We start from the raw sequence: 13,974 nt of genomic DNA, 5'->3' as shown, positions 1-13,974 counted from the left end.
AATGCCCTGCAATACCCCACAATACTGTGCAATACTCTGCAATACCCGCAATACTCTGTAATACTCTGCAATGCCCTGAAATACTCTGCAATACCCCACAATACTGTGCAATACTCTGCAATACCCCACAATACTGTGCAATACTCTGCAATACCCCGCAATACTCTGCAATACCCTGCAATACCCCGCAACGCCCTGTAATACCCCACAATACTGTGCAATACCCCACAATACTGTGCAATACTCTGCAATGCCCACAATACTGTGCAATACTCTGCAATACCCCACAATACTGTGCAATACTCTGCAATGTCCTGCAATACTCTGCAATACCCCTTCTATACTCTGCAATACCCCACAATACTGTGCAATACTCTGCAATACCCCACAATACTGTGCAATACCCCACAATACTCTGCAATACTCTGCAATACCCCGCAATACTGTGCAATACTCTGCAATACCTCGCAATACTCTGCAATACTCTGCAGTACCCTGCAATACCCCGCAATACTCTACAATACCCTGCAATACTCTGCACTACCCTGCAATACCCCGCAATACTGTGCAATACCCCGCAATACCCTGCAATACTCTGCAGTACCCTGCAATACCCCGCAATACTCTACAATACCCCGCAATACTCTGCAATACTCTGCAATACCCCACAATACTGTGCAATACTCTGCAATACCCCACAATACTGTGCAATACTCTGCAATGCCCCACAATACTGTGCAATACTCTGCAATACCCCACAATACTGTGTAATACCCCACAATACTCTGCAATACCCCACAATACTGTGCAATACCCCGCAATACTCTGCAATACCCTGCGATACTCTGCCATACCCCGCAATACTCTGCCATACCCTGCCATACTCTGCAATACCCAGCCATACTCTGCAATACCCAGCCATACTCTGCAATACTCAACGATACCCTGCCATACTCAGCCATACCCAGCTATACTCGGCGATACCCCGCAATATCCTGCAATACTCTGCCATACCCCGCAATACTCTGCAATACCCAGCCATATTCTGCAATACTCGGTGATACCCAGCCATACTCTGCCATACCCAGTCATACTCGGCGATACCCTGCAATACCCTGCCATACCCTGCCATGCTCGGCCATGCTCGGCTGTACTCGGCCTCTGTATATGGACAGGCTGTGGAAGTCTCACACATGTGATATCGCCGTACTCAGGAGGAGTAGGAGAATCTATTTTGGGGTGTCATTTTTGTACATGCAATGTGTTAGAAATATTGTATAAATGGACAACTTTGTGTTAAAAAAAAAAATGCGTTTTAACCACTTCCTGCCCGCCGGCCATCATACAACGTCCTTGACCTTGTGCGGGGCATCATTCAGATATCAGCTTTTTCAGCCAGCGACTCCCTACACCATAAGAGTGATCATAGCAGCTGTTCCACTGCTTGATCGTTCTTACGGGAGGCGAGAGGGGACATCCCCTCCTCCTGCCGCCCTCCGGTGCTTCTACCGACTCACCGCTACGATCGAAGCCAGGATCATTTTTTTTTATTTCAGGCTTCCCAGCCTAGAGGTGAGATGTGGGGTCTTATTGACCCCATATCTCACTGTAAAGAGGACCTGTCATGCCATATTCCTATTACAAGGGATGTTTACATTCCTTGTAATAGGAATAAAAGTGATCAAAAAAATTTTTTTTTTGGAAAAAGGCGTCAAACTAAAATAAATAAAGTAAAATGAACAATAAAAAAAAAATAATTTTAAAGCCCCCCTGTCCCCGTGTGCTCGCATGCAGAAGCGAACGCATACGTAAGTCCCGCCCACATATGAAAACGGTGTTCAAACCACACATGTGAGGTATCGCTGCGATCGGTAGAGCGAGAGCAATAATTTTGGCCTTAGATCTTCTCTGTAACTCAAAACATGTAACCAGTAAAAATTTTTAAAGCGTCGCCTATGGAGATTTTTAAGTAGCGAAGTTTGACGCCATTCCACAAGCGTGTGCAATTTTGAAAGGTGACATGTTGGGTATCTATTAACTCGGCCTAACTTCATCTTTCACATTATGCATAAACATTGGGCTAACTTTACTGTTTTGTTTTTTTTTTTTAAGCAAAAAAACGCGTTTTAAAAATTGCTTCGCAAATACTGTGCGAGATAAAAAGTTGCAACAACCGCCATTGCATTCTCTAGGGTCTTTGCTTAAAAAACATATATAATGTTTTGGGGTTCTATGTAATTTTCTAGCAAATAAATGATGACTTTTACATGTAGGAGAGAAATGTCAGAATTGGACTGGGTGCTCCAGAACGCCTGAAGGTGCTCCCTACATGTTGGGCCGCTGTATGTGGTCACGCTGTGTAAAAGTCTCACACATGTGGTATCGCCATACTCGGATGTAATAGCAGAATGTGTTTTGGGGTGTAATTTGTGGTATACATATGCTGTGTGTGAGAAATAATCTGCTAATATGACAATTTTGTAAACAAAAAAAAAAAAAGAAAAAAAATCTTGATTTTGCAAAGAATTGTGGGAAAAAATGACAACTTTAAAAAACTCACCATGCATCTTTCTAAATACCTTGGAATGTCTTCTTTCCAAAAAGGGGTCATATTGGGGAGTATTTGTACTTTTCTGGCTTGTTAGGAACTAAAGAAATGAGATAGGCCGTCAGTACTTCAGGTGTGATCAATTTTCAGATATTGGCACCATAGCTTTTGGACTCTATAACTTTCACAAAGACCAAATATCCACCGATTTGGGTTATTTTTACCAAAGATATGTAGCTGTATAAATTTTGGCCAAAATACATGAAGAAAAATTACTAATTTGCAAAATTTTATAACAGAAACGAAGAAAAATGCATTTTTTACAGAATTTCGGTCTTTTTTCTTTTATAGCGCAAAAAATAAAGAACCCAGCGGTGATTAAATACCACCAAAAGAAAGCTCTATTTGTGTGAAAAAAGGACAACAATTTCATATAGATACAGTGTTGCATGACTGAGTAATTGTGATTCAAAATGTGAGAGCACCGAAAGCTGAAAATTGGTCTGGTTATTAAGGGGGTTTAAGTGCCCAGTGGTCAAGTGGTTAATACATAAAGATCAAGTAGGTTTCATGCCGCATAGACAAGCGGGCGATAATGTGTGCAGGGCGGTACTTATGGCACATATCGTCAAAAAACGTTGCATCCCTTCTTGCTTTCTTTCCTTGGACATCAAGAGGGCATTCAACACGGTTTTATGGCCCTACTTGAAATACTCTTTACAAAAATGGGAATTTGGCCCGCATTTCATAAAATGGATAACGGCATTATATAATAAGCCTATAGCATACATAAAATATGCAGGATACAAATCCGAATCATTCAATATCGAAATTGGTACAGGGCAGGGATGCCCACTATCCCCTCTCTTATTCGCTCTTATTTTAGAACCCTTAGCTCAATTTATTAGGACCAACCCTACGATTACTGGCATTGAAGTAGGAGGTCTGCAGCATAAACTTTGCATATTTGCGGATGATATCCTTCTTTTCCTGTCATCCCCACAAATTTCAGGCCCTAATCTTTTGCCCATTTTAAGTAGATTTGCATCAATATCGGCCTGGCCATTAACCCTAAGAAATGCCTGGCTCTTGATATCTCCCTGATTCAGAATTGATTCCAGCAAAAGCTGCACTCCCCTTTATATGGGCAGATAAGTCTATCCCATATTTGGGAATCCACCTAACAGCCTCTTATACAGATCTATTCACAGCCAATTACCCCCCCTTATTAAAACAAATAACGACATTATTAAAACAATGGTCACAACTCCCATTATCCTGGATAGGAAGAATAAATGCAACTAAAATGACCATCTTGCCTAAGTTATTATACCTGTTTCGAGTACTACCAATTTCTATCCCATCTTATTATCTAAGACTGGTGCAACAAAGGGTATCAAAATTTGTTTGAGGCCCTATCAAACTACGCATACCGGCATGTACATTATTTGCCCCTAGAACTAATGGAGGGCTTGGTCTCCCCAATTTTGCCAGCTACTACAAAGCCGCCCACCTGGAGAGTATCACCAAGTACCATACAATAAAGGAAATCCCATTATGGGTACTAATAGAAGCCTTGGAATGTGATCCACTTTCAATCTCTAATTTATTATGGCTCCAACCTAAAGACCGTCGTACACTAAGAAACCCTATAACTAAATATTTTGTATCTCTCTGGGACAGTCTGAAAACTAAAAATCACCTACAATCAAAACATAACCTCCTATTATCCTTTTTAAAAAATCCTGCCTTCTACCCGGCATGGATATATCCAAAATCATGTAAAGCCTGGTCAAATGCCAACCTCTTAATGCACCATGAATTCATTACTCCTAATTCCTTTCCGATCATTGCTGGAACTTAGGGAAAGCTATGGTTTACCGCAGTCTGAACTATTCAGGTATCTACAAATCAAAAAATTTTTGCACCTCTCACAAATGCTGAATCACCCTTACCTCGCCTTTCCACTTTTGAATCAATGTGCAAAAATGTCCCACATGCTAAAGGAATGATATCATCGTTTTGCACACAACTTTTGACTAAATCAAAATCTGATAAATTAACCTATGTCCAAAAGTGGGAGGAAGATTTGGTACAAAAACTGGACGATGCAGAATGGTCTGAAATATGGTAACCTACTAAATCTTCCTCACCCAATGTTACTGCGATGGAAGCAAATTATAAAGTTCTAACACGCTGGTACCTTGTACCTGCCAGATTGGCTAAATTCACTCCCAATCATTCAGCCCTCTGTTTCGGGGTTGTACAGATCCAGGTACACACCTACATATATGGTGGACATGTCCAATAGCGAAATCTTATTGGGGGAAAACATTAGAACTAGCCTCCAAAATGTTCCAAACGCCGCTAACACCAAACCCTTTAATTGCATTACCTAATCTAAAACCAGACCATCTAACATTCTCCCAATTTAAGCTTTTTGTTCAAGTTTCAACCGCTGCTAAACAAACAATGGCAAAAGCATGGAAATCACCAAAACCGTCATTGGCTGAAACCAAGAACAGAATGCATTCTGCAATGTCTCATGCTTAAATGTCTGCTATTAAAGACAACCAAATTCCAAAATTCAAGAAAATATGGAATCCATGGATAAAAACTCATTTATCCCCAATTTCAATGATTCAGCCTTCAGCCATGATAACCAAGTATTTAACTGATTACCTGATTACTTAACAAAACCGTGTAACCACATTTTTCTTCATACATAGAATAGATACGCAGAACCATGCTCTGGTACCTGGACCGACCTTGTGAACTTACTCTTTATCTATTCTTTCTTCTCCTTCCTTTTCTCTTCCTTTTCTTTTTTTATCTCATTTTATGTTATGGAACAATATTTGTTCATCCATATCTGCTCTATATTAATACATACTAGACTAAAATATGTACTAAGTTTTTTAAGATATCTTTTGTTAGATATTTATAGTTACAGCTTTCATACTTATAAGATAAAGTAACATAGAGCAGTTAATTAATTAATTAATTAAATGTATGTGATGAAGTTTATGGCAAACAATAACATACTATGTTACCTATATATATAATTTGTTTTATTGTTTAACAAAGAGCTTATGTTTATACATCCTTGTACCAATGGATTTTCATTTTATTGTGCAATCAATAAACCTTTTTGACAAGGAAAAATAAACATTATTATTATTATTATAATACAGGATTTATATAGCGCCAGCAGTTTGCGCAGCGCTTTACAAAATGAGGTCAGACAGTACAGTTACAATACAATTCAATACAGGAGGAATCAGAGGGCTCTGCTCGTTAGAGCTTACAATCTAGGAGAGAGGATCAAGTGATACAAAAGGAAATAACTGTGGGGGATGATCTGATGGAGAAAATAAAAGTACAGTTGTTAGGTAGGGGCAGGATAGGCTTCTCTGAATAGAAGGGTTTTCAGGGATCGTCTAAATGCAAACAGAGTAGGAAACAGTCGGACAGATTGGGGTAGGGAGTTACATAGGATAGGGGAGGCTCGGGAAAAGTCCTGAAGACGAGCATGGGCGGAGGTGACGAGGGAGCTAGAGAGCAGGTCTTGGGAGGAACGAAGAGAACGAGTAGGTTGGTATTTTGAGACTAGGTTAGTGATGTACATGGGGGCCGAGTTGTTGATGGCTTTGTAAGTTGTTAACATTTGGAATTGAATTCTTTGGGTGAGTGGAAGCCAGTGGAGGGACTGACAGAGGGGAGTAGCAGACACTGAATGGCTGGTAAGGTGAATGAGCCTGGCAGCAGCATTCATGACGGACTGAAGGGGGGATAGCTCCTGTAAAGGTAATTGCAGTAGTTGAGGCAGGAGATGACCAGGGAGTGAATTGGGAGCTTTGTGGTGTCATTGGTTAGAAAGGGATGTTTTTTGGAGATGTTGTGGAGGTTGAGGTGGCAAGCTTTGGACAGTGATTGGACGTGGGGCCGAAAGTTCAGAGTCTAGGATAACACCTAGAACCTTGGCTTGTGGGAACGGACTGATAGTAGTGCTATTGATCTTGACAGAGAAAATCAGGGGAAGAGGCAGGTGGGGGAGGAAAAAGTATGACCTCATTTTGGATTGATTGAGTTTGAGGAAGTGGTGTGACATCTAAGCTGATATGTCTGTTAGTAAATTAGTGATACATGAGGAGACTGAAAGAGTGAGTTGAGGGGTAGAGAGATAGATTTGGGTGTCGTCACCTGAATTGTAAGCCATGGGAGGCTATTACCTGACCCAGGGAGAAGATGTAGTTTGAGAATAAGAGATGTCCAAGAAGAGAACCTTGGGGGACCCTGACAGAGAAAGGGAGAAGAGAAAGTAGATTTGAAAGTAACACTAAAGGTGCGGTTGGATAAGTAGGATGAGCACCAGCAAAGAGCAAAGTCACAGAGACCAAAGGCTTGGAGTTTTTTTTTGAGGAGGGGGTGGTCCACTGTGTCAAAGGCAGCAGAGAGGTCCAGGAGTAGGAGTACATAATAGTGGCTATTGGATTTAGCAATTAGCAGATCGTTTGCGAGTTTTGGGAGAGCAGTTTCCATGGAGTGTTGACGGCGGAATCCAGACTGAAGAGAATCAAGAAGGTTTATTCTCTGCGAGGTGGTCGCTTAGTCTGTTGTAGACCAGACATTCAAGGCGTTTGGATAAAAAGGGGAGCAATGAGATGGGGCGTAGATTGTTAAGATTGGTGGGGTCAAATGAGGGCTTTTTTAGAGAATTGGGGAAGATGCTAGAAGAGGGAGAGATTGAAGATGTGAGTTAGCGAGTGTAGGATAGAGTCAGAGGGTGACTAGCATTTGCGAGGTTCCAGGGGGCAGGAGGTTAGGTGGACGTTAGAGAAAAGTTTGGCAACCTCGTCTATAGTGGCGGGTTTGAATAAAGGAAGTAATGATTGTACATGTAGATATGGAGTGTTAAGTGGAGAAGGTATCTATACAGTGGAGATCTCCATATGAAATTTATCAATCTTATGTTTGAAGTGATTGGCAATCTCCTGGGCAGTGAGTGAGCGGGTGGAGGCAATGGAGGACGAAGAAGAGAGTTAAAGGTAGACAAAAGTTGCGCGGTTGTGTTTTTTCAGACTTCTGGTGTCATCTATTAGCCAAGGTTGTAGGGGTTGGAGCCTGATTCTCTGTGTAGTGAGGTGGGGCAGTGTGTCCAGGGAGGATAAAAGTGATGTGTTGTAGCCAGAAGTGGCTAGGTTGGGGCAGGACAGGGATGAGATTTTGTCATAGGGATGATCAGCAGCAGAGTTGAGAAGAGAAGGGATGAGGTGGTGGAGGTTTCTATGGGTAATTGTTAGGTGGTTGGAGGGAGTGGAGGTGGTCATAAGAGAGAAAGGATTGTTGGAGAGGTTACACAGAGTGCATAGGTGGGAGAACATGAGGTCAAGGATGTTACCGTCAGAGTGAGTAGAAGCATGTATCCATTGCTTCAGGTCAAAGGAGGAGGTTAGACTGAGAAGTATGGAAGTAGCAGGAGTGTTAGTATTAGATGTTGAAGTCACCGAGAATGATTGTGGGGATTTCAGAGGAGAGAAAGTAGGGTAGCCAGGCAGAAAAGTCACCAAGAAAAGCTGATACTGGTCCAGGGGGCCAGTAGATCACAGCTATCCTTAGAGAAACTGGAAAGAAAAGACAAATGCAATGTGCTTCAAAGGAGGAGAGTGACGGAGAGGGAGGTGGATGAAGGACCTGAAAGGTTCTATGTGGGGCTAGAAGGATTCAGACTCCCCCTCCCTTCCATTCACTGGGTCTGGGGGAATGAGTCCAGAGAAAGCAACCATGGGAGTGGGCAGCAGGAGAAGCAGTGTCAGATTCATGAAGCCAGGCTTCAGTAATGGCGGGTAGAATAAATGAGTTAGCGATAAAGAGATCATGGAGAGAAGCGAGTTTGTTACAGACAGAGCGGGAATTCCAAAGGGCGCAAGAGAAGGGGAGTCTGGTCTTGGGAAGAAGAGGAATGGAAACTAAATTGTATGTATTGCGGCTGCTACCAGAGGGTGCAGGATTATGGGTGTATTGGGTAAAGTTAAGTGATGGAGGGCCAGGGTTTGGGCATATATCACCAGCGGTTAGGAGAAAAAAAAGGATGAGGGAGGTAATGTGGGAGTGTGATTTATGTAAAGGGACATGCCCCAGTGACCTGGAGGTTTTATTAGCGTGTGGATTTAGAATTAGCAGGAGTTGGTGAGTACAGTAACAGGGAGAGGACAGAAGTGAGAGAGTTATATATAAGCTATGGGGTGGAGAAGAGGAGTGAAGGAAAGAGAGTTTAAGAAGAGGACACAACTGTCAGAAGGAGTGGCAGAGAGCGCATGTTGAGTGGAAGGAGAGAATTTAGAGACACCTTATTACAAACTGAACCGGATGAGCTACTAGGGTTGCCACCTCATCCCTTTAAACCCCAACACATATTAATTACACAGGTTCTGTGGCTGATTAAGGTGGTAATTAAACTCACTCACTTATCTGCAATAAATTTGCCTCAGAACCTGTGTAAATAAATGTGTTTGGGTTTAAAGGGATGAGGTGGCAACACTATAGGCTACTGGATGGTATAGATTGCAAGCTCCTCGCTATGCCCCTTTGGGCTCAAGGTGTTGAGAGTGAATATACAAAAGGTTTCTTGCAAACAAAATTTTTGGAATCTTTAAGTAAATGGAAGACTATTGGGAATCTGCTTGATTACCAAAACTCGAAGACCATTGGTGGACCAACCATGAAGCAACGCGAAATGTCTGGGACACTAAGGTCCACATTTCCTTCCACAATAAGTCTCCTGTGGTCTCCAAATCTGACTCTGATGATACCAATGGTGCGGCCCACATAAGGAGGTCACAGGGACAAATGAGACAGTAAACTATAAAATCAGTACTGTATGTAAAGAATTTTTTGACGACATACTCTTTTTGTCAACAAATATGTTATACATATGGAATTATCTAAAAGGAGGCCAACATTAAGCCTAGAACCCTCATGCCAAAACAGAGGATTGGGGGCTTCTGAATAACTGTGTGCAAATGTAAGAAAGTCTGAAGTTTGTCTTAAGGAAGCAAAACCTTGGACAGGGCCATATCCAGTGTACAGGACACTGGGAGTGTGTCCTGGACTGCAGGCATATTGCACTAGTATTTGATTTGTGGTCCCTTTAGAGGGCACAGTTTAAAGACTGGGATGAATCCCCAGGGGTTCTCATCCATGCAGGGTGAGGGGTTCCAGGGTGATCTGGCTAAAAGAGAGCACTGATTGTCAGCATGCTCTTAGTTGATAAATTCTTATTAGGTAACCAGCATTTTGGAGGTTCAAAGAAATTTGGGTGGGAAGAACCTCCAAACCCTGACTACCAGGACTCTGGTCCCGAAGGGGTTAAGCCCAAGGCAGGGGAGGCTTGAAAGGCAGTAGGGGGAAATCAACACCTGTGTCAGTGAGGGATTAGAGAGAGAGGCTAACAAGCTGTGAGTAAAACATGAGCGCTCAAGCAAACTGGGATGTTGTTTACTGACCCCCTTGTGGCCTGTCTGCACCCTTACCACAGAGGAGCCCCAACCCGTGTGGGACCAAAAAATTGGCGGTGAGCCTGCTATATAGTTTAATTGTACCAGGACTTTGGGCTGTTAACTTGTTTTGTGTGTGTAAACAGAGCCACGCTACACTACATCTGATTAACATATACTCAAAACACATAAATAAATTCAATATTTAACATGCAGTGCCTATGCCACTACTCAATCCAGTGTTGACAATTTTTAGTCCATATAAGTGTCCATGGATAATGCGGTATTCCACTGTGCCTTTTTCTTTTAACCAACTACTTAAAATTTGCAATGTGCTCCTCCCACCACTATGCGGGTATTCTCACCAAACAACCAAGACCCCAAAGGATCATTTTCGCTTATTTGGTGTCCTCCAAATATGGATATGACAATGTATACTTCCAGGGATTGCTGTTGGTTCCTCTCCAAAGTATCAAAATACCACAAGAGAAACCATCATAGCGCAATACATTTAATAAAACAAATTTTTTTAAAGGTTAAGAGCAAAGTAGTTTCACCAACCACAAACATTCTCCTGGTGGGTCGCTAATGGGTTCTCACACGTCCGACACTTTCTAATGGCCAGATCATTCCCAATGTGGGCCTCGCTTCAGGAGTCCCATGATATTCCAGAGGAGGAATTCTTCAATTGCAACATTGGCTCGCCTCACTGCGTAGAACCTCCTCATACCCATTCCAAAAAACCTAATTTGAACACACCTGCCTACACTCTCCAGGATCCCAGGGCCTCATTTGAGCCCTCTATGCTTCTCTAAATAGTCACTCTTCTACCTCTCTCCTACATAGCTCAGTGGGAATGAGACCTGGCGACTGAGATAGACTTGGCGGATTGGAGCGGTGCCTGGTCTTCTGTGGCCAAATGTTTATTTAACCCAGCCACCGTGGAGGCAGCTTATAAGGTGCTTCTCCGTTGGCATTGGGTCCCTGCCTGTATTGCCCATGCCAATCACCCTACAGCAACTGTTGATGTCCTTCACACATGGTGGACGTGCCCTAAACTAATTTAGTTTTTGGTCTCGAGTTTTTGGCCTCCTATTCAGTTTATTCCACCTCCCTATACAAAGAGAAACCAAATTTGCCCTACTACATTGCCCAATTCCAAGGCTGTTCGCTTACCAGCAGAAACTCACTTCCCTATCTATTTTTGTCAGTCAAAAGAACGATTGCCCAAGCTTGGAGGAAACCATCTGTTCCCTTCCAGGGGGTAAGAGATCGCATGACCGGGTTGATACTCAAAGAACAGATGTCTAGTATCCGCAATGATACGCATGCCAAGTTCATGAATGTCTGGGAACCATGGCTGTCTTATACCCTCCCCCCTGCCAGCTTGGGTCACCTGTAACGGACTACCTCAAAGTTCCCGGGTCCTTCCCTCTCCCCAACTGGGCCCCTTTTCTCACTAATTTTTCTCATCCTCTTAATTTCTCATCCTCTTTAAATTGAATAAAAATTATTGAAACAGAAAAGCAGAGTAGTTTCACTAACATTAGATGGTGCCCTCAATACTGGAACTTAGTTTATTCAGCAATTGTAAACTGATGTGTTTCACTGTTACCGAAAACCAGGCCAGCGTGCGTTCAATATACGGAAATACCAAGAGTAAGATGGCGCTGCTGGCTTGCTGATGACGCACTATACGTGCAAATCGCATTGAATCACAGCAACATGATCCTGATGTCACTTTCGACATTATCCGACATGGCATTTTCAACAATTTGAATGCATGTCGGCTGGGTTTGTGGGAACGGCACAGCACATCGTCGTATACAATCGCTGGATAAACCAGGTGCCGGTAATGAGGGCACCATCTAATGTGAGTGAAACTACTTTGCTTTTAACCTCAAAAATTTTAGTTTTATTAAATGTATTGCGCTATGATGGTTTCTCTTGTGATCCAAAATATCAAAAGACCCCAAGAGAAACCACCATAGCACAATACATTACATAAAACTAACATTTTTAACCCCCCCCTGCACAGTTATTGGATCATAAGCTGCAAAGGACTCCTGGACCACTGCCCTTGAACCAATGATCCATCATACTACTGTATACTACATACTAAAGGGAGAGAATGTCCACAAGGCTACTCACACAGCACTGCTGGAGCAGGAAGGATTAAAGGATTAATGCTAACTGTGACAAGGTCATCCCAGATATACACAGTTCAAATCACGGCCAGTTCAGCAGGAACCATTAATGGGCAGGCTGAATGTACCAAATTGGTGATCGATCAAATTGGGTACAATCAGCCTGCCGGAAGCTTTTGCAATTATCGCTCATGGCTGCTATAGCAGCTAGCGATAATCACTGTCTTCTCCCGGGGGGAAGGCTTCCATCGCCTGCCCCCCACAGCCCTTCCCCCTGCCGGGAACAGACAACTGTTCGGCAGGAGGGACTCCCCAGTCAGCACTGTCTGTGTTGCATAGTTGCGGGGACTAAATTTGCACCGTGTATGGCCTGCCTCACTATAAAGCAGCAGGAAGCCCATGTAATGTCTGGAAGATCATGGAGAGGCAGGATCCAAAGAACATGCTGCTCCAATAATATTCACCCCACTGGCAGGCAAACCCTCAAGGAGTCTTCAAGGACAGGGTTCCCACCAGATGGGTGCACCACGGGCGTGAACCTGTAAAGCACTCTGTTGCTGCCTCACACGATGGCGGTAAATACCTTGGCAAGCACCTTCAGCAAAGTCCAGTGCCATAGGACATTACAAACTGGCCCTGCTTATTCTTTTGAGCAGAGTCTGGTGCAGGTTTAATGGAAATGCCAAAGTTTAGCTGATCTGGAAATATGCAAAACAAGCCCCTGTTGGTTCTGCAGTAACTGAAGAAACTTGCTAGATGAAACAGAACCTTAATAAAAAAAATTATGAAAAGGCTTTTCTTCTCTAAGAGGAGAGAAGACAACCTTTCTACTAGGACACTATCAAAATACTATGCAAACTGGGAGTAGGATGGGTTATACTGATTTGTCCTGACAGCTTTGTTTAGCCAGCGTCCAATGTCCTGAAGGCAGCACCATAACCCAATGTACCTGAATACTTTATGAATACTTTATCCTGTGTCTCTTTAAAGCGGAAGTAAACCCATCCATAAAACAGTTTCATTTCCGGCACGTGCCGGAAATGTAACACTCCCATTGATTGTGCCCTTAACCAAACTGTCAAACCATCCAATGGTTGGTGTCATAACTGATCACATGTGCAGCATCATGGCAGTTGCAGATTAAACAGAGACAAAGATCGCAGCTACCTTGGCTGAAAATGATAGGGGGTTTACTTACACTTTAAGTATAATTATGAGAAACTGATATCTCCCTGAACCTGACTAAGCAACAGGGGTGGACACAAATCAATCTAAAAATGTTTCCCTTAGTAAATCAGTCCCTGTGCACAAGCATGATTGCTTCCTGATGCTGTTGTAACATGCATCTCACTCTGTCTTTAGTTGTCTAGTGGAATGCAGATTTCATAAACATACCTCCCATCTTTTGAACTTCAGAATGAGGGACACTTGAGGGAAGAAGTGACCTGTGGCGCCGTGGCAAAAATGAGTGTGGCCAAATGCTTAACAGTGGGAGGGGCTTATTGGGCTGTGGTTAAACAAAACCCGGGCTTCCATGTACCTATAAAATATGCTTTGATTGCTGTGCCACAAGCAAGAGTCTCACGGACACAAACCACAGTACAATAATTTTTTTTTAAAAAGAATAAAAAGCTTACATTACAAATGGTTTTGCACAAACTGTGGAAGAGTGCATTACACAAAGTGTTGGAAGGATTCAGGAGTGCTTTATGCACAGAGTGCAGGGTTCAGGAATGAGCTATGTACAGAATGCAGGATTCAGGATTCAGGAGTGCATTTTATA

This window comes from Aquarana catesbeiana, linkage group LG01 (assembly GCF_042186555.1).
Source record: "Aquarana catesbeiana isolate 2022-GZ linkage group LG01, ASM4218655v1, whole genome shotgun sequence".
Lineage (NCBI taxonomy): Eukaryota > Metazoa > Chordata > Amphibia > Anura > Ranidae > Aquarana > Aquarana catesbeiana.
Note: the sequence above shows the minus strand (reverse complement) of the source record.